Raw genomic sequence first — 22,697 nt, 5'->3', positions numbered from 1 at the left:
AATTACTTATAAAGACAAGATAACTTCATCATATCTTCTTAGGGGTTTTCTTAGCTCTCATAATATTCTTATAAATTTATATATCTTTTTCCTAATCTCCCCATCTTCATTAAGCTTGAAATCTGCTTGTTTTAAGAACAATATTTATTATATTCATTTTCTCCTAAAGATTGCATTTCTTCAGCTTTAAACCAATGGTTTACACTTACAATAATTTTTCTAGAGACTTTTGACAGTAGGTTCTATTTATCCTAATTAATCTTCAGATAAAAAGAGGATTTTTGATCAATTATAACTACTTAAACTAACTAACTAATTCCCGTAAATTTATCACAGGTAGATAATGGTATCTCCTAACTCTGGTAACTACCTTGTAAATATCAAAATTAATTATCTAATTTTCTCCTTTCATTTTCAATTAAAATTAGTCTGTTTAGGCTAAAATAAATAGCTAGATTAACTTTGTGACATTGTATCTATTTTGACTTAAATAATTAGCTAAATTAGCTTTTTGATATTAAGATAATTATCATGGCTTACTTATAATGTAAACCAGCTTTGATAAATAGCACATAGTTACCTTTCTTGATTTACTAATTTCTTCCTTTTAATTTTAGCTAAAACTAGTCTCTTTTGGCTTAGAAAAATAGCTAAATTAATGTTTTGACCTTAAGATAATTATCTTGGCTTACTTACAATGTAAAATAACTCTAATGAGGTTTCATCTTCCCAAGTGGCATCTTTAGTGGGATAATCTTTCAACTTTACCAAGTGTTACTGATTACTCTAAGAGTTCTTTCTAGTTTCAAGGATACAATCTGGTTGGAGTTTCCACAATTCCTTACTTATTACTTGCTACTCATTTTTTCCCAAGAAGCTCTTAGTATTGAGACCATCTTAAAAACCTTTACAAATCAATTATATCATCTCAAAAACCAGGTTAAATCCATTCCATAAAAGATCCATATATCCACCTTGTCATCATGAACGTGCTCAGTCTAACTGATCATTCAGAGCAATCAGCATTTGACAAGTACTATGTATTTCAGCTTTGACAATCTAAACGTGCTTGGGGTGTCTTGACATTTTGAGCAATCTCCATTTGGCACAAGCCTCCACCATTGCACCAGAGGTACCCCGTCTCTGGTCTAACCTGGTTGACCAAATATAAAGGGTTTTAAGAGGTATCATACCAAAAGTTCTTTTAGTCTCTAGGTCATTTTTCAAGCAAGGCTATCTTGTGCACAAGGAATGTGAGTTGGTTTTTGGATAACTATCTCATTCCTAAGATTCAAATTCTGCCTTGGTTATCTTTGCAGTGCTGTTTCCACCAAAGCTGGGCATCCCCTGTGAGATAAAACACAGCCAACATTGCTTGGTTAACGGGAGTAGTACCAGCAGCAACAAAATAGTCCTCCATCTCTTCAAGCCACGCTTCTTTGTCACGCTCAACTTGAGTTCCTTCCCCCTTGAAAGAGGGAAGTTTAGCTTGCTTGAGAAGTAGTTTTTTCTCTTGAAGAGATGTGTACACCACACTCTATGTAATATAGATTAAGTGAAACTTTATTTGATATAGTAACTATAGTCTACTTTAAGACAAGACTTGATCAGACAATAGTATAGGCAAAAATCAATATTGATCCAAAATTTATGCATATACACATTATTTGCTATACCAAGGTTGGTAGTCTTTGAGTATAAGACTTTGAAATATTCCTAGATTTTGAGTTAAGTGATTACAAAAGAATAGGTTTCCTTTGACCCTCAAAAGCTAGGAGATACACACATGGGTCAAATCCTACCACCATGGATAACTTTGGTAGCTTGATTATAGACCCATTGAGTCTGTATGTTGGTGGATATGCCACGACGGACGTCAGCATAGCGAGAACTCACCTAACAAGATTTGTCAGCTAAGGACGAAGCTCGACCCGCAGGCGCGTGGAAGCAAGCATAGGGTGTCAACCTACACTCGACCAACTCTTGACAACTTCCTACAAAGGTATCTACCCAATGTCTAAGCTACAGCCTTCAGGAGTGCATAAGAGGAGGTTTCCTACAATGCTTTCAAGAGCCAAATACCCATCAAACGTTCTTGAAATGCCACAGAACTTGAAGGAGACCCTACTAACACCAATAGGTCGCTCTCCCTAAGGTCCATGAACCAAAATCCCAACCCTAAACACCTGGTGCAAAATCACGTAGGATGTCTGGTCAAATTTGCAGGTCATCGTTTCCAAAAACTAAAGTGCCTAATGTGTAGCTCTACTCAATGCGAACACGTGGATATGTTGAAATGCAAAAACGGATAACGTATGCTCACCGAATCACCAGATAAAGCTCATAGCTCGAGCTCGCAAAACCAGACTGTACACCCACAATGTAGGTATTGGCGTGTAGCTCTCGCCGGGGGCAACACGTTGCACTTCTCCGCACTCTATTTTGACCATCGGTGCACGCGTAGTGTCAAGATGAAACTCTCGCTCTCTCTCTCGTACACAGTACGCTCATTCACAGACATGACTTTTTTTTAAAAAATGACAAAGGTTTTCTTCATTAAGGTCAAAAGTGGTATAAATACCTTACAATCTCAAACCCTAATGTTCCAATTTAACAATCTACTCAATGTAAATGTCAAAAATGGGATACAATCTGGAAACTTCTGTAAGCCCCAATATTTACAAAGGTGAAATGTCGGTTTTTCTCAAAGAATAGTTACAAAAATAATATTCTGCCGAGCAGTCGTTCTCTCTTGGGTGTGTCCAGCTGCTAACACTCCCCCCCTCCTAGTTCATGTCGTCCTCGACATGGCAGTTGAGTTGCTTCCTCAATGTAGGCTTTCGTGCATCTTTAGAAGGGACTCGTATCGCGCATGCTGAGCCAGTAGCGTCGGGCCGAGTATATCTGTGTTGATGGTGAAGAATCCGGTGTAGAAGGCTTCTTCAAAGGCCTGGAGGTGATACGAAGGCAAAAACATGATTCTCTGATATAGTGCATGTATCACCTCGTGAGAAGGCTGACCAGACAGATCGTATGCACATCTGTATGTACCTTGAAAGAAAAAGATATTGTTTGTCGCCTGGCCTGGTTTGAAGGTTTCGAAGACTGCCAAAAGGGTTTTACATATTTTTCTCATCATGATGCAAGATAGGTCATGCGAGCTAGTGAACAATTTGATGGTGCCCGTTAGGGTTTTCACCATGTATTGCACACTTATTCTCTCGCCTGCCTTCAAGCCTGGCAGCTTCGGGTAATTGAGCCAAGTGGGTTGGCTTCTTTGCAACAACTCGTGGGCCTTCCATGTCCTCATCCTTGGTAGAGGACAGAAACTGAGGTTATCTCTGATCACTTTAGGTGCCTCTACCAGATGGATTAAATATTGAGGATATTTTGTGAGCCATGCCTTTCTCCACCTGGGTTGAGAATCCACTACCAGCTTGACCCCTTTAGGTTTGGAGATATCTGCTTTGTACAATGGCATTGTTGGCTCCTCTTTTATTCGTTTTTTGATCATGGCATCTTCATATTTTAGCTAAGGATATGGGAGAGAAGGCTGTAGCCATTCACGCCGAAGGTTACTGGCATCTATCTTCTGAATAGTCATCAACTTAAACACCCTCTGCTCCCACTCCAATGCTTCTCTGGCTATGTCTTTTACTGCCGCATCTATGGCCTTTTGCAGCTTTTCTTCCTCTTCTTGTGTCGGATCCTGGGGATCTTGTGAGGGTCCCACCAGGATTTCCTCTTGCATGGTGGTGTCCACTAGATCTGACACATTCTCTATGTCGATCCCCTCCATTGCGGCTGGCCCGGTGCTAAACTGCTGCTCTTTTGTTTGCTGCTGGCCTCTCAGCTCTTCTATCTGCTTCTGAAGTGTCTTCTTTTTCTCTTCCACTTGCTCTCCCATGTTTACTAGGAGGTCGTTTAGATCTGCATTTATTTTCTCCGCCTCCTTGAGCTTTCTCTTGATGGATTCTAGCTCATTCTTCATGGCCTGATTTTCTTCTTCTAGGCGGTTTTGCATTACCATAGATCCCTCGGCCAGCATCAACCTTTGCCTCTTCTCCAATGTTAACTCCTTTTGGAGCTCCTTCATTTGTTCTTCATATAGCTCATTCTCTGAAATGGTGCCAGTCGAGCTAGCAGCTCAGACTCTGGCCGGAGATGCTCTCAGCCTTTGGATCTTTGACTTTAATCTGATCTTTCAGCTCGATCACTTCATCCTGGCTTGCTTCATTCTCTATCTCTACCTTTTCTTTGGCATTTTTCAGTGTTTCCACTTCTTTGGACTCTTCAGCAAGTTGTAGAGTTAGGTTGTCCCTTTCTCTCTCTGCATCTGTCAATGACTTGCTGATTTTCTTGTATTCTTCTTCAGCTCTTTGAAGCTTGTTTTTGGCTGCTTGATTTTGCCGTTCCATCTCCTGGCATCTTTCTAATTCCGCGTCCAAACTAGCTTGCAGCTTTTTTTGTTTGTCCATATGCTCTTGGATCTGTCTTTGTAGTGAGTTGATTTCAGATTTGATAAGAACTTCATTTGTCTTGAGAGTATCAATCTCACTCTCAATGGCCATTGATCTTGCCCTGAGCCCGGTTAGATTTTGCATCACCACATCCCAATCATTGGTTGGTGGCTATAGGTCCACTGTATCAGTGGCCATCTCTTTCAATTTCACCAACCGAAGGCTCTAGATCTGTTCCTTGGGCCTTGTGCTTGCCAACCCAAAGGCTACCGTAGCTACCTCTTCTCTAGAGTAACCCGCAGTTAGTAGATCAAGAAATATTCTGAAATTCTTTTCTTCTGGATCTAGCTTCTCCTCTTTTGGTTCAGCTTCTTCTTTCTGCTCTTCCTCTTGGCTCTTCTCTTGCTTGGAATCTTCTTGTTCATCCTCCTTTTGTTGGGTTTGTGGAGGGCTAAGGGGAGGTGGTGATGGTGGTGGGCTGGACTCCGGGCTTGACGGTGGAGTCGGTGGCTTCTTCTTGAAATCCTGGTTCGCCTTGGTCTTTCTCTCCCTTTCTTGGCCTTCCTGCTCTTCGAGCAGCTACCATCGTACTTCATCCACTTCTTCTTTTGTGAAAGGGACATTCGGGATATTTTCCGTTGTAGCATCTAAAATCTCAAAATTTTTGATGTAGTCTTCAAACCGATATCTGTGCACCCTTCGAGATGATCCCGACATGGCTTCCAAGGATGGCTTCCACAACTCACTCAAATCTCCTTTGAGTGCTCTCTCGGCTCTGAAGCTTTCCATTAGTCGTTCGAGCCGTGCCGCTTTCTGTGACTTGGTCTCTTTGATTGGCACTTGTAAACTTTCTTTCTTTCCTTTCTTCGACTTTGGCGGCTCTTCTAGCACGGTTTCTAATTGGCGCTTCAAACGTGTGGCTACTCTGGGTGCCCTGGGAGGTTCTTCTTCTTTATCTTCTTTTAGCTTTAGCCAATCATTATGTGAAGGAGGTTCAGGCCAGTTTCCTTTGGCGTGCAATGCTCCATAGACCACTTTTGTTATTATCTCACCAGGTACAATGTAGTTGGGATTTTTGTTGCCCATCTTCACCAGGTTGTCATGGATGTAAGCAGCATAATTGATCACTTTCGGCTTGCTCTTCTACATTGCCCAGGTGAAGGTGGTGGCAATGGCTCCAGGTGGAATTCTATATTTTTGTGGCCGCTTTGTACACATGTGGAAGTATTGGTTGCAGAGCTGGCTCATGATAGCCACTTTTGGATTGCAATATCTTCAAATGTGTAGTTGTTCTTCTTTTTTGAGTAGACTTTGACTTCATCTCTCCTCTTTGTCACACTATCTCCCTTGTTGGAGATGTCTAGTGCGGCTGCCACCACCCTCTCTGTAATGACAATCATGGTATCTGGCTTGCCCTACAAACCAGTGACTCTGGCCACTCCATCTTCTTTGATAGTGGTTACAAATTCCCACACTCTTTTGATGTCAATCCCCGCTGGCAAAGCTTCAAAGTAGTTATGGAGGTCCAGCTTCTCCAGGTAATCTCCATCTTGCTTCTGACAAATTCATTGAGCTCCCGTGGTATCATGGGTAGCTCTACTGCATTTCCTTCAGAATCTTTGAACATGCCTTGGTAGATCTTCAAATCATTGGACTCTAGCAAATCATCCTGAATCCATGCGCTGGTGGGCTTCATAGTTCCTTTTGGGATCACAAATGGCTCCACTTCTTCTAAATAGTCTTTTATTGTCATCCTCTTATTCTTTGCAGGTGATTATGCGGCTGCCATGGATCCTGTTGCACTCAGTAGTCCAAAGTTAGCGTTTTTTCCATATTAGCTGAGAAACTGAGTTCTAACTATCCAAATGACTTGAAAATTGAAAATAAAACTTAAAAGGAACTAGGGAAACTCTTCATGTGCCCACATTAACTTTCTGGCTAAAAATTATCATTTAGACATCCTACACGTAGGATGTCTACCTTGCCTGTTTTTGGTGAAACTTGGTAGGCTGGTGATCCTTGACCTGTGCAACATGGCTATGTGATTGGAATTGGGTTTGGGCATCAAAAAGTGCATTTCTGGGCAGATTCAGGCTTTTGGCTCACAAATTGGGTAGGATGTCCTCAACTGGTGGCAAATGATATTCAAATGGGCTGAAATTTGATATACAGGCTTCTTGCACCATGCCAATGGCTCCCATGAAGTCAGATCTTGCACAGTAGGTCAAAATCACACTTGAGACATCCTACGTGTAGGATGTCTATTTCATCAAAATGACTTGAAGTTGGTTCTGGGGGTAGCTTTTGGCATGTGAAACATGGCCCTGCTCTTGGATTTTGATTTGGACAAGAATTGGTGTTGGTAAGAGCATGTATGGTGTTTTTAGGCTCAAAAAGTGCATCTTGGAGGTGTCGGGAGCCAAATGTGATGGGAATGGCTTGAAACTTGATATATGAGCTTAGGAAGGTGTTTTAAGGAGATTTGGAGCTCAAAAATACCAGTTGGGGGCCAATTTGGTCATTTAGACATCCTACGCGTAGGATGTCTATTTCATTATTTTTCACATATGACCCCACAAATAGCTTGGCCATGTGCTCATGAATGTATTGTGCAAGTTTCATGTGATAATTTGGACTCATTTTGGTAGGTCTATGGCCCATTATTGCCTCTATGCTCTGACTTTGCAATTTTTGATGCATATGAGGTCAATTTTTGTCCAAATGTGATGAAACTTGGTGGCTAGCATGCACAGGCTATTCAGAAGCTGTGTGTGATAAGAGATGTTGAGTTTGGTGCCCAGGTTTGGCCTTGAGACATCCTATGCGTAGGATGTCTTTTGATGAAAATTATATTGGGAGTGCTACTGGTGCCTGCCCTGAGCCCCCCTGAGTCCCTTTTAAGCCCTATTTCAACAAAAAAGTCAAATAGATAGAAAGAAACTCCCTGTGTGGATTTTAGAGTCTCTAAGCCGTTTTTTGACTTTTGGAGTGCTTTTTGGTGATGAAATTTCTTGATGTTGGTCCCCATAGCTTCACGGTCCCTTGGGGATCCTTGCCATATGGTTTTTGTTGACTTTGGCTTCATCGGAGCTTTGTTTGGCAATTTGTTGCTCTATAAGCACCCGTGGTTGCGCTTACATGTCGTCGATGACTTGTGGTGGTCTACCACCATAGGACTTGGTTGTTGATGGTCTAAAAAAGTCGCTCGTGAAGTTTGGTGACAAACGGACATGCGGTTTGGCCGTGAGAGCTATTTGACGCTTTGTGTGTCTGATGCCGTTTCTGAAGTTTAGTGCCGCTTTGGGTCACCTTATGGTCATGTGGGCCATATAGACTTGTCGATCATGTCGAGATGCTCCTACCCATGAGTTTTGGTAGCATTTGGGCGCCTTTCTGTCGATTTTCCATTTGGTGGCCTCTTGCGGGGCTTTAGAAGTTAGGGTTTTTCCTGATGGTTTTCTACTGCCTGGGCATCCAAAAGTGATCTCCTATGCTAGGGTAAGCCGCCGATGAAGCCTCATTGCTTTTGGGTCAGCCGTTAGGTGGTCACTTCTACCTGTAGGTCTCTACTACCCTCTTCCTGTGTGAACCCTACGCTAGTTTTTGCGACAAAACAACAAACATGCGCAAAAAGCTCAAGGTGGTGAGCCTATCTCTCATGTCTAGAGCCTGTTGGGTGGTCATGTGCATCGTAGAAGCTGCTGGAAGTCCCGTTCGCTCTAGGTGGCAAGAGCTCTCTCAAAAAAGGCAATAGTAGAAATGAGCTTAAAATGAAGTGAAAAAATCTTATAATGGGGGTCCCCAAACCACTTTCCATGAAATTGGACATGTGCTCCCAACTTCTTGCGAGATGCGGTTTAGGCTCAAAAATTTCTTGATTTGGACTCCATTTGCCCAGTTTTCAAGAAATTTGACGTTTCGGTCAAAATCTGGCCAAAACACGCTTTTCGCTCCATTCTCATAATTGCACCCCCATTGTACCATAGGTTGTCCTATAGTCACTGAATATCACCATATATATATTTTTTCATTACGACCGTTTTTCACTTGCTTTTTGTATTTTTGAAGTTTTTCTGCCGATAATTAGTAAAATTATAAAGAAAATAGAAAATTAAACCCAAAAAATCCCCAAAAATCATAATAACTCACAAACATCACCACAAAACACTATATATACTCACATGCAATTTTTATGGCCTGATTTCTCCGTTTTACCAATATTTTGTCCGAAAAATGACTATTTTTTACCTATATACACACACCTAGGGGCTTGATTTGGCGTTTGGCCCCATATACTTGTAGATTCATGATGTATAAGGAAATATGTACTTGGGTTAGTCCAAGAAAATTTGCAATCAAACGACAGCCCTTTAAAATAGTCAAAAAACATACCCTTTTTTGCTCTTTTTGCCATTGGGTCCGCATTTGAGAATGCCTCCCCCCCTCCTAGCCGAAGTCCTCCCGGACGACAAGGTATTTCCTCGGTGTATGTGTCATGCATGGGTGAAAAATTGTGCTAATGCTCGGTCGTGTAATGTGGCCCTATATGATGCATACTCGATCAATGCATGGAAAAATCAATGTTGTGCAAGAGGCGATAATAAGCAAGATGCTTATTGGCATTCGCCGTCGAGGTTTCCTGTTTGTTGTTGATTTTTTCGGCAAATTTTCTTTGCAAGTAAAAGTTGTAACTCTACCGCTCTTTGTTTGATCGTCTTTCTTGCAAAAGTTTCTTGGTTTGCCGCTATTGTCGATATGGCCATAGTTGTCTCCTTGGAGTGAATGGTCGTGTCAAAATTGGCCATAGTCATTGTCTCTTTTGATTTCCATTTGTAGCTTTTCTTTAGAGGTTTTTGTAGCTTTATTGCTACCTCCGCAGTTGTCATTGTTTTGCTGCTGATTGGCACCCACATAGATCAGTTTGCCGGTTTAATCTGTAGTGTGTGTCTGCATGCCGATGTTGCTTGTACTGAAGGGAGTTCCTGTTGCTTTGGTTTCGGGATCCAAATGCGAGTCGCATTCAAGTTGTTACTAAGCATCCTCTTTGGGATCGATATCTGTTTTATTCCCTTGGTTTTTGGTTAAACTCTTTTCTCCTTTTGACTTCTGCTGTTGTATTGTGGTTTGTCTGCCATGTCATCTCTATCCTTCCGCACCCATACTTGTTTTTCACGGGTTGCTAACCTTGATCTTTGCACTGTGGTCTGTGTTGGTTTATGTTTGTAGTGAACATGGTTGGCAGTTCCCTTGTTGGTCGCCATGGGTATTGTGTTGTTCTTTAGTGGCACCCATCCTTTTGGTTCTTCCTCCAGTGATTGTGTTGCTACCATCTGGTTCTTCCGAGGTTGCTGAGCAAAGGCTACCACATGTGGTTCTTATGCATGTTGAATTTTGACTGCATCCGCATTCCACTCTATCTGCACATTATACTCTTTTTGCCAAGGTTGTCCCAACAACATGGGGTGTTGTGTGCTTTCATCCTCAACCACATAAAACTTGTGTGGGTAAATATATTGATGTACTTGTACATGCAATATAGTACAGCCCAATGTTTTCAACGAATGTGATGTACTACTTTCCACCACTTGTGGAGTAGGATGTAGTTGACCTTTGGGTTTGAGCTGTTTGTATAATTTGTAAGAGATTAAATTTGTTTGAGCTCCAGAATCAAGTAATGCCGTCGATTCAACTTGATTGCTATCCACTTTGACTGTAATTATTGGCTCCCCTGTGTCTTCATCAAAATTCGTTAGTCGATTAGCATTTATTTGCAACGGTGATCCACATTACTGTTGTTGTCGTAGAAGCCTTCTTTTTGCAATGCGTTCTTTTGCTTCTGCTTGGGCCTCTTCTCGTACCCTCTATTTCTCCTTTATCCATTGTTTGTCTTGATGGATTTGTTGAAGCATATCCTGTGTTAGTGGTAAATGATATTTTTTTATTCAACACCCACTAATCCAATTCGTCATTTCTTCACCTGCTAATGTAGCAAGCTTGACAGCTCCACTTTGTGATAAGTCACTAATCACAAAGGGTCCCATCCCTCGCTTTTTAAGTTTCTTGGCATGTTGCTTCAAGGTATAAACAAGTACATAATCACCTGTTTTGAACTCTTTCGTGCGCACATGCTTGTCAAAAAACTCTTTTTGTCTTCTCTTTTTAGCTACAGCTCTCAATCAAGGTTTATCTAGCTTTTCAAGATTATCTATTCGTGAAGAGAGCTCATGCCCTGTCCATTCTAAGCGTTTTGCTACTCTTAGAGTTGGAATTAAAAACTCTATGGGTAATATAGCATTTAGGCCAAACACTATGTTGTACGGTGTTGTTCCTATGGATGTTTTGTAAGCTACCTTGTATGCCTGTAGTGTTGAGTGTAATTGTTGATCCCAGTCTGTTCTTGAATCTGATACAATTTTAGTCAGAACAGTGCATAGTGTTTTATTTGTGGCCTCAACTTGTCCATTTGCTTGTGGATGATAACTAGCAGATTTTCTGGGTATGACCATGAATTCCTCTAGCAAATATTCAATGACTTCATTAAGAAAATGTGTCCCTCGATCACTGACAATTTCTATTTGTAATCCGTATCGTACCATTAGGCAAAATTTGGATTCACAAAGGGGCCCTTTACGGAGTTTGACTTTACCTCTCTCTACCAAAACGGGCGCATGGATAATTTTTTGCAAACAAACTCCAAAGTTGGCGGAGGTTTGACAGTTAGAATGTCCTCTTCAAGCTCTATCTACTGATATATAACACGCCATGAGATTCCTCATATTTTAGAAGATTCCTTTTTTTATTCACTTAGATTCCGACAGAGTTGTCATATCATAGGTGAATCAAAAAAAGAATCTTCTAAAATATGAGGAATCTCATGGCGTGCTATATATCAGTAGATAGAGCTTGAAGAGGACATTCTAACTGTCAAACCTCCGCCAACTTTGGAGTTTGTTTGCAAAAATTTATCCATGCGCCCGTTTTGGTAGAGAGAGGTAAAGTCAAACTCCTTAAAGGGCCCCTTTGTGAGTCCAAATTTTGCCTAATGAAAAACATTCTCATACAAAAATTGTGCAGTGGTTCTTGCATCTACTTTTTGTGTTGCCTTGGCTTTCGTCCATTTTGTGAGATAGTCCGTAGCCACAATGATATATTGGATATGGGTGCAATATGTAGGGGGTGAAATAGGCTCCACAAAATCAATGCCCCATTTTGCAAATTCCCTTGCTGCCATCATTGGCCGTAGTGGCATCTCATCTCTCTTTATCGGCACCTTGGTGCGTTGACATGCGTCACAACGCTTTACAAACTCCTCAGCATCCATATGCAATGTAAGCCACCATATTCCTGCGGTTAAGACAATTTTTGCCATCTGAGCACCTGAAAAGTGGCCTCCACTTATTCCTCCATGTGCATGTTCTAGAATCAATAGGTATCCACTTTCACTTGCACAGATTCTAAGTTGATTGTCCTTTCCACGCTTATAGAGTTGATTCCCAATTAAATTAAAGTCGCAAGCCTCCAGCTCTATAGCCTTTTTCTGTGCCTTTGTTATGTTTTTAGGAAATTTCCTCGTGGTTAAGAAATCAATGATATATTGACTCCATGCAGGTGCAAGGTTTACCTAAAACAATGTCGCGTGATCCACTGGTCGTTTGGCACTACATATAGTACAATTGTTAACATAGGCATGTGTGTTAGAATATATAGTTGGCCAATAAACTCCTCATTTTTTGAGTCTTTGGTGTGTTTTCATTGTTGAACAATGAAATGCACAATCCTGGACATGTGCTTCTTCAAGGTAACACTCGAATTCCTCCGGATTTATACATAATCGTAGAATTTGGTCCGAGCTTAGATGATACAGCCGTCCTACAATCAACTGGAAGAATTTTGTTTGTTGAATTGTTTGTTGTTTGGATTTGTCTTCCTTGTTATCAAATCTACCTCCAAAGGAAAGAATGCTAACAATTTCCTGAGACCATTTGGGTATCATTTCAATATTGAAAAGATAAGCATCAAGTATGTCATCATCTACTCCTTCAGGAGCTTCCCCATTTTGCAGCCTTGAAAGATGATCCGCTCGTAGATGAGTTTTACCCTTTTTGACCACCACTGTGAAATCAAACTCTAGCAATATAATAAACCAACGTACAATTCTCTCCGTATTGCATGGTTTATTTACCAGATACAAAAGAGCTTGATGATCTGTGAAGAACACAAATTTGTTTGCGAGCAAATAATGCCGAAATTTCTTTACAGCATAAATCATTCCTAACCCCTCTCTTTCAGTGGTTGTGTAGTTCTTTTCTACGCTATTTAGCTGTTGGCTTGCATAACAAACTGGGAAATCCATTGTTTTGTCTCCAGGTTGAGCTAGAATACTCCCAATTTCATATGCAGATGCATCGATGTGAACATGGAATATCTTATCCCAATCTGGTGCTTTAAGTATAGGTGTTGGGACAAGGTTTTCCTTCAGCTTTTGGAATGAAGTTTCACACTTCTCAGTCCAATCGAAACTGACTAACAAACGATACAGAGGTTGTGCAATGACTGCATACATATATATGAATCTTTGATAATATATGCAGTGTCCCATGAAGAATTGCACTTGTTTGGCATTAGTAGGCCTGGGCAGGCCTACTATGACTTTGATTTTGTCTAGGTAAGTGGTTATGCCATTTCTTGAGCCAATATGTCCTAAGATGCGGCCTTGCCTAACCATAAAAATACACTTTTTCGAGTTAAGACAGATTCGATATGTTCTGCATTTCTCAAATACCTTTTGTAAATGGTCAATATGTTCCTCTCATAGAAGAGAGTGGACACAGAGATCATCCATATATATTTCTAAGAATATTCTCAGGTATTCTTTGAACGCATGAGTCATTAACCTTTGAAAGGTAGTTGGGACATTGTTTAAGCCAAAAGGCATAACTCTATAAGCATATATTCCCCATTCTGTGGCAAACGTTGTTTTGTGTTGATCATCTATCGCAATTGCCAATTGGTTATACCCTAAAAACCCATCTAGAAAGGAATAAGCCCGTTTCTCGGCCACCCTCTCAAGTACATGTTCTGTGATTGGCAAGGGATAATTATCCCTTATTGTGGCTGCATTTACCTTTTTGAGGTTCACACACACTTGCAGCTTTTCGTTCTTTTTGGGGACAACCACAATGGGTGACACCCAATTTGTATGTTCAATTTCGTAGATGAATTCAGCGTCCATCAGCTTGTCAATCTCCTCTTTGATTCGTTTAGCAAATATGTCATTATATGTATAAGGATGCTGTTTGCTAGGTTTGGCATCTGATTTCAAAGGAATTGTATGTTAGCATATCGATGGATCAACTCCTTTGAGGTCTTTGTAGGACCATGCAAACACATCTTTATACTTCTTGAAAAGTTGTGTTAGTAGTTCTTCTTCTTTAGGCTCTAAATCAGTTGCGATACAGACCGGTTGAGGCTTTTCACCTGGCCTAGCGAGGTCTATCCGTTTTGCAGTTTCTGGCCCATCGTAAGATTCCTGGTTTATTCTTTCCCTGACTGGTGGTGTCATTATGATTTTTCTATCCTGAATGTGAATTTTTGATAATGGGATGGTACATTCATGTCTCCTTTTTCTGACTCCTCCTTCCCATCACTTTCTCCTTCAGTAGTCCATACCTCTCGTAATGACCGGTTTAGTTCTTGGTATTTATTTTTACGCTCCAATTTGGTCCACGCTGGGTCTTTTGCTTTTCCTTGTTTTGATTGTTGAGATTTTTGTGATTTTGTTTCTGTTTTAGCTTTCTGTACTTATTTTATCTCCTCTTGCGTTCTTTCCCTTCGAACTTTTGAGAATCTGCCTGATATTTGGCCTTTTACACAATCCTTTGCTTTGACAAGCATTAGATAGTGAGTTTTATCTTTTATCCTGAGCATTGGGCTCTATCTCATTTTGTTTTCTGCTTGTTTTTTCCTATAGCGTTCCTGGCGTCTAGGGTGCTGATTGGCAAAATCATAAAACTTGATATTCGCTATTTTCTCCCCACGCTCGCTTAAGTTGTCTGAACACTCGCTATCTGCATCGTTATTCACCTCCAGATGCTCAGAGGAGTTATAAAACTCTTCTTGTTCTGGTGGTTCTACAATCTCATCTCCTCCTGGTATAAGGCTTACCATGTAATAGGGTAGCACATCATAGCCATCCTTATCGTGAAATTTCATCGTTGGGCTATCTGTAATGGTACAGACATCCAATATTGCTAGTATGTGTTCCCATTCCAGAGGTTCTAAGGCATCTTCAAGAAAAGGTTCCGGAATATAATCCTTGTCCTCAATAGCTCTTTCTAAGATGCATTTCTCTCTTTTTAAGCTCCCACAATGTGAAGCTCCGCACATCGATAGTTCCTTTTTTTTTCCTAACCATGCTGGGAGTTCGGACCCTGCCAATGTAGTTGAATCAAACTCTTCCACCGGTGTCTGGTTCACATCTTTGTAACTATAGTCTTTCAGATGTATTTTGGTTGTTTTCTCGCCATGTCTGAGGTATATGTGGTCGTAACCCCAATCCTGGACCATCTTTAATTGTCTCATGAATGGTCTTTCCAAGATGATCTCGTAATTGTTCCTTTTGTCGAAATCGACTATTACAAATGTATGCTCATACTCGATTCCACACGAGGTGACAATTACTTTTTCAAAGAGTCCCAGAGGCTTTTCCATGAACCCATCTGCCAGTTGCAATTTCATTCTGGTAGCTCTCAAAGCCGATTTTCCCCATTTTTTCCAGATTTCCTTGGTGGCGATAGCGATTCCTGCTCCACTGTCAAGAATAGCTTTGAAAACTACTCCTTGGAATTCTACTGGTAGTGTGGTATTTCCATCTTCTCCCTCGCAATATTCTCCAACCTTGTTTAGAGGTACTGGCCTAGTGTTTAGTTGAGGCTTGTCCAATTCTCTGATCCCTTCCTGAAGTTTCGAGGTGGGGTCTTTTACTCCAAATTTTTCAAAGCATTTGCCTACTGTGGTCCACATGTTTGTCCTTAGCCTTAGGAGTTCGGCTAATGTGATTGTGCATGCCACAGGGGTGGACAATAACTCAATCAACCCTTGTGAATCCATCACTCTGTTAGAAGAAAGACTTTGAGATGGGATTGCTCTCACCTCAGACTTGGCTTCATACTCACTTAGGTAAGAGGGTAGAGTTTTTAACGAGTCTGGTTGGCTGTACCCCAAACTAATTGATCCCTGGTCTCCCCCTTGCGAATGTATATCAAAGTTCATTTGTGATCTTGCCTCAAATTCTTCAATAGGAGGTAAGATCTCATTTTTCTCTTTCCTCGTGCTATTCATGTGGTAACTCACCGTGTTAGCTTCGTTGGCATCACGGATTTGCTTCCTTAGGTCATCTAGACCGTGACAATCCTTACCCATTTCTACCAATGTTTTAGGTTGACAATCATCAATTGTCTCATCTGTTGTATTTGGCACTATGATAGGTTCTCTCCTAGACTCAGAGGTAGTCGTGAGTCTCTCCTTCGTGTCTACTGGTTCCTCTAAAGTTGGTTTGATAGGGGCTAGAGCTGGTACTTCATGCCAACTTGCAGGTTTACCAAGCGGGTTTTCTATCAAGGATTGAGTTGTTTCAATCATCTTTCGACACATTTCCAACCTCTGTTTTTCTATTTCGGCATATGGATAAGTCATCCATATTTGCTCTTGGGTTTGATTGTTTTTGAGTCTGGCTTCATAAGCTTTCAAAAGTGCTTCTAATTTCTCATTTACCCTTTCCGCCAACACTGATCCTCCTGATCCTGCACTTTCGGGTTCTGTTATTTCCTTTGGTGCTATGGTTGCCGCAGTGTGTGAGATTAGACTAGCTAGATCCTCTGACCGGTCTAATCTATCATTTGTGTGTTTTAACTCCTCGGATAGAGCCGTTTGCTCTTGTTCTCTCTTAGTTTTCATACGCACCTTTCTAGCTTTCCAAGTGCTTCTCTAATTTTTCCTTTTTGAACTTGGGACATTGGTTTTTGGCTCTTCAATTATGGGTTCATTCGTCATTCTTTGAGCTTGGGCTAGTGTCACTGCCTGAATAGATATTACTGTCTTGTTTTCTGACCCTCCACTGGAAGGCACTGCTTCCAGCATGTTCAAGGTAGTTTTTGCTCCTTTGCTCGGGTTCTTAGGGCAATCAGGAATCAAATGAGTAATTCCACACTCGGTGCAATATGCGTTGACTCTAATGATTTCATCATGAGGACAGTCTCTTAGCCAATGGTCTCCACCACACTTGTAGCAGGGTCCCTTAGGCTATTGAGGTGCTCCTTGAGCTCCTCTTTGTTGGTATGCATGTCTCTGCCCGTCCATGCCTCCGTTGGCTATGAACATCAATGTTGGTTCATCCAAGCTATATCTTCCTTCTCCTGCTGCCTGTGCAGCTGTTGGTGGACCTGCACTTCCCATCATACTCCATGGTTTTGGCATTGGGGGTTCTTCCGGTGGATAAAAGACAGGATTTCCAGCATATCCATTGGAATCTTCGTAATATGCATGCATAGGCACCAAAGCCTTCTCTTATGGTTTGGTTACGGTTGGTGTGTATCTTATGCCGACTGGTCATAATCCTGGTAGGGGTGGTTGCTACCCCAACATTGGTTGTGGTCTTTCTACACCTACAGGTCCTGGTAGGTTGCCTGCTTGATACCTAGGCATTGGTGGAAGTTGAGGAGATGCTACCTGAGCCTGTGGAGCATAAGGTTTCTCTCTCACATATCCCTTGTTATAATAACATTCCTCCGTCACATGGTTTGTCCATTTTTGTTCAATAGCACACTATTTTGACTGTTTAGCCTGAGGTTTGGCGTACAGGTTAATCTTTTTTAGCACTTCCTCTACAAGCTGCTCCTGGCTTATAGCTACTTCTCCTTTCGGTGTTGTCTTAGCGGACTTGCTTCCACTTTGTTGTGAGGATGAATCGCCATCAAGATCCTTGAATTCACTCTCCTTGTAGACCGCACAATTTTCTACAAGGTAAAGAGCCTTCTTAGTTAACTCGTTTAACGTCGTGCTCCTCTTCATATGTAAGTCCTTCTGGAGATCTGCATTCCTTAGTCCTTGAATAAAAATAAGCATAAGTCTGGATTGAGTTGGCAGTTCTTCTGCAGGACAGAACTTAACATATCTTTTTAGTCTTAGGGCTACCTTTCGCACAGACTCCCCTTCTTTCTGTTTGAATTTATGGATTTGTGAGACTGTATTATGAGCTATCCCCCTTTGTGATAATTCCTCAATAAACTCGTCAAACACTTCCTCCATAGACTCAAAGTCTCTACACTCCACAGAGTCAAACCAAGTAGCAGCATCCTCTTCCAGGGTCACGTCAAACCTTGCAAATTGGGTAGGGATGTCTAACACCTCTTCAGCTCTAATTACATGCACAAAGGCTGCTACATGATCCCTAGGATCTCTGTTTTCCGTGTATTTCTTGTTTACCCATTTTTGCACTTGAGAAGGTCTAATTCTACGATGGTCTACAAATCTCATCATTGGATCTCCTCGTCCTAATCGATATACTTCCTCTGGCCTTCGGTAGTGGGCGGGTTCCTCTCCCAGTGGTGCTCCTAAGCCGTAATTTCTAACGGTTCTTGCAAGAGATGGTTCATCTCTTTAAACTCGTTCTATGGGTTGTCTTCCAGGCTCTGTTGACCCTTGAGTTTTTGGCTTACTCTCACCCTGATACCGTGAATAGAGTGGTGGTTCTTGTAAATCCCTTAGCTCTCGTGCGGCTAGATAACCATCTTGATTTCGGTCTTGTTCTAATGTTGCACTTTGTCAAAGCCATGCCTGCAATGATGGTTGGGTTGCTGGTTGGTTCTGGTAGTTGAACGTCTGTTGTTGGGTAGAATGTGAGGTCGCGTCATACTCTTCTGAAAATGGATTTGTCGATTTGCTAGGGGTGTAGGTGGCCCTTGGAACTTCTTTGAGGGCATATGTTGATGTTTCTGGAACTACTGCCTCTTCTACCTCCTCTGGGAGAATACGTTTGTATTCTCACCCGTACCTATCAACAAAAACAATATCCTTCCCCATAGCAATTTCATAAGAGAATAAGTAAAGAACCTTGTCTTTGCTTAATTTGTTTGGGTAGGGTTCTTTGCATTGAAAGTAAGAGACTATTCCTTGCTCTCATGCTTGTAAATCCCCACATTCTCATTATAGGTTGAGACCCTGGTTGTTTTCTTATCATACATAAAAAGAGCTCCGGGTCGATCGATGTTTGGAGGCAGTTCTTGAGTTTCTGAAACCATTTTTCCTTTTGCCATGTTATCTCCATATCTATTGTAATCCTCAGGGTTACTAGCTATCGGATAGTGGTTCCCCTTTTCATCTCGAAATCCATCTCCATCATCATAGACTCAAATTATCTCCAGTCTCTGAGTAGGTCTTTCTTCAATACAAATACACTTGCGTCCTCGATAGTCATAATAAACTAGGGCTCCCCTAGATTTTGTTCCTTCTAAGAAGATTATAGTGAACTTGGAATCGTTCAAAGGATTTAGGGAGGTGCTTCCTCCTGGCATTAGTCCTTCATTGGAGAAACCTCCTGGCTGTTGACTACCCATCATGAAGAAGGACTTATCTGATGAAGTGTCAGTATCACTACCCTCCTCAATGATCGGTGCTAATGGATCTAGCCTTGCCTGAGTTACACTCTCTTCGGTGGACACTAAGCTACCCTCATCACCTGCCACCTTTTGATCTCTAAGAATGTGTCTTCCAGATCTTAAATTCATCAAACTTAGCAATGCAACTTAAAACAAATCCAACCACTCACCTGGCAAAAGATCAGTTTCCGCACAACTTCTTGCTTTGCCTTTGAATATACCTGTACACAAGCGTTTAATTTTGGCAATCGAATCAAAGCATTTAACCGCTAGAGGTGGTCTTAGTAATGATTGGTATAACTGGAGGGTTAACCTCAACCACTACTGTATTTTATACACTTTTGATGTTCTGGATTAGGTCTGCTAATCTGGAACTGTACTTCCCTCGGATGTTGGTCAATTCACATGGAAAGTCTTCATTCCATCTTTGCTCCGTCAAAAGGTCAAACAAGGTCCAAACTCACTTCCGAAAGAAGTTCTGGAACTCTTAAGTCAACTGGAACATCACCCTATGTCCTCAGTCATCTTTTCTTTTCACAGCTCCTGTAGACATCCTACACGTAGGATGTCTCCTGCTCTATTTTGCCTGGTTTTTGTACTATAGATTCCCCTTGATGTGCTGAGTCCACATCTGTTTTTACTTTTTGATTTGAACACCTATAAGCTGGTCAATTTATCAGAAATCTATTCCAGCAGCCTGATGTTGGTCTGACCAGTCAAATCAACTCCAATTTGGACCAAAATTGACTAGGAGGCTTGCTTCATGCTATACAACACCTTGCTATGCCTACAATCAGTTTCTGGCTCCACTTTCATGCATTAGACATTCTACACGTAGCATGTCTAACTGTTCAATATGGCTTCAAATGCAAAGCACAGACTCCCCTTAGGGTGTTGAGTCCTTTGGTATGCTCAAAGCTGGGTTTGGAGTGCCAAATCACACAGAACACATCGTACATGTAGGATGTCCATATGGCCTGTTTGACCCCAAACTTGAGCCACAGCTTCCCCTTGATGCCAGCAACTCAATGCTATGCTTAGATTTTGGTTTGGATTTCAAAAGACCCCAATTTTAGCTGTCCTAGCCCTTTTCAATCAAAAATACTAAAGTCTGCTTAAAACCCAATTTTCTCACCCAATTGAGATGAAACCTTCCTCAGGAACTCAATAAATCATGCAGATCATGCTCATGCAGCCATCCTATGGTTTTGGTCTTAAAATAATGCCTTGGCACAATTTGGGTAGGATGTCTGGCAATTTTTGTCTATCTGGCCTTATCCTGTCAAGATATGGTCAAATTTCCACTTTCCAGGTAAAAATAAGGTAAAACCTACCTTCTGAACACATTGATCAACTCAAAATTTCAAAATTCCCACCAGATCACCTTGTAGACATCCTACGCGTAGGATGTCTCCTGGCTTAAAATTTAATCTTTTCCTGACAGAATTACTCTTGATGCTCTGCAGCTCTCTCAAAAACACTCACATAAACTTTTGAACTTCACTTCAACTTTCAAACACTCTTTTGCGTCTTTCACAACCTTGTGATGAACCTAACAGCAAGTATAACATGCATGAAGTGCTCTAGATCATAAATCATGATATCCTACTTATCCTACTCCTACTCATCATGTGAGATGGTGATATTGGTGTTTTAGTTGCTTCCTCGCCTCTCAGGAATCTCAAGATCTCCTTTCACTACTTCTACCACTCCAACTCCTACTCTCTACACCACAACTCAACTAATACCTAAACTACCTAAGTCGAAGGATCTAGGCCAGACACACGCTCCCTAGACTCCCTCCAAGACCTAGAGAGTCCTCCACCCTCTGATCCTATCTAAATGTAAAGCGAGACTCTGGCAAGCCAGAGAATCCCTATCCTCAAGGACTAGTCTCAGTCAACTACCTAGGGTTTTTGTCCCCGGCAGTGGCGCCAATGTTGGCGTATACGCTGCGACGGACGTCAGCACAGTGAGAACTCACCTAACAAGATTTGTCAGCTAAGGACGAAGCTCGACCCGCAGGCATGTGGAAGCAAGCATAGGGTGTCAACCTACACTCGATCGACTCTTGACTACTTCCTACAGAGGTATCTACCCAATGTCTAAGCTATAGCCTTCAGGAGTGCATAAGAGGAGGTTTTCTACAACGCTTCCAAGAGCCAAATACCCATCAAACGTTCTTAAAATGCCACAGAAATTGAAGGAGACCCTTTTAACACCAATAGGTCGCTCTCCCTAAGGTCCATGAACCAAAATCCCAACCCTAAACACATGGTGAAAAATCACGTAGGATGTCTGATCGAAATTTGAAGGTCATCATTTTCGAAAACTAAAGTGCCTAATGTGTAGCCGTTCTCAATGCGAACGCTTGGATATGCTGAAATGCAAAAACGGATAGTGTATGCTCATCGAATCACCAGATGAAGCTCGTAGATCGAGCTCGCAAAACCAGACCGTACACTCGCAATGTAGGTATTGGCGTGTAGCTCTCACCGGGGGCAACACCGGTGCACTTCTCCGCACTCGATTCCGACCACCGGTGTGCACGTAGCATCAAGATGAAACTCTCACTCTCTCTCTCTCTCGTACACAGTATGCTCACTCACAGGCAGAACGTTTTTAAAAAAAATGACAAAGGTTTTCTTCATTAATGTCAAAAGTGGTATAAATACCTTACAATCTCAAACCCTAATGTTCCAATTTAACAATCTACTCAATCTAAATGTCAAAAATGGGATACAATCTGGAAACTTTTATAAGCCCCAATATTTACAAAGGTGAAATGTCGGTTTTTCTCAAAGAATAGTTACAAAAATAATATTCCGTCGAGCAGTCATTCTCCGTTGGGTGTGTCCAGCTGCTATTAGTCTGTGATATTTTTCCTCCTCCCAAGATAATGGTTGCATCTGGATTCTTAGTACCAATGAAAAGATAAAATTCAATAACTTTTAATTCCTCTACCCATCGAAGTTTCTTAAGGTTGGTAGCCATGCACCATTTCCTGTTAGCATCAGTGGTATAGATTCCTCCATATGGACTCCAGTTGATGCCCCATCCTCTATGCACCCTTGGGATAGGTGGTCCAAACACCTCATCCAAAATCTTCATCACCAATTTTTGAAATTGATAATTTGGTGATTGGCATGCATTTTTTAATGCCGCGACCAGGAGGAATCACTACCCCTTGCCGTTTCAAGACGAAATCCTAAACTAGGTGGCTGGGCATGAGAGGTACTCGATTATGGATGGCTTTTTGGGGTACTTTCAGATAGGGATTGCACTTGAAGACCAACTGAAGACCAAATTCATATCTCCATGGGGCTGTTTTGCTTACCGCAGGATGCCGTTTGGATTGGTGAATGCATACGCTACCTTCCAAGGTTGGATGAACAGGGTATTTGGTCCATATTTGGGCCGTTTTATTAGGGTCTTCATGGATGATATCAGCTGCTATAGTTCAAGGTTGGAGCACCTATCGAAGCTCCAACTATGCTTTCAAAGGCTTGATGAAGAAGGAGGCCAGCTAAATCCCAAAAAGTGCAAGCTAGCACAGCCTTGAGCGCAGTTGTTAGGTCATGTG

Source organism: Adiantum capillus-veneris, chromosome 17, assembly GCF_014529385.1.
Source record: "Adiantum capillus-veneris isolate H3 chromosome 17, ASM1452938v2, whole genome shotgun sequence".
NCBI lineage: Eukaryota > Viridiplantae > Streptophyta > Polypodiopsida > Polypodiales > Pteridaceae > Adiantum > Adiantum capillus-veneris.
The sequence above is the reverse complement of the archived record's forward strand: the minus strand, read 5'-3'. Positions refer to the sequence as shown.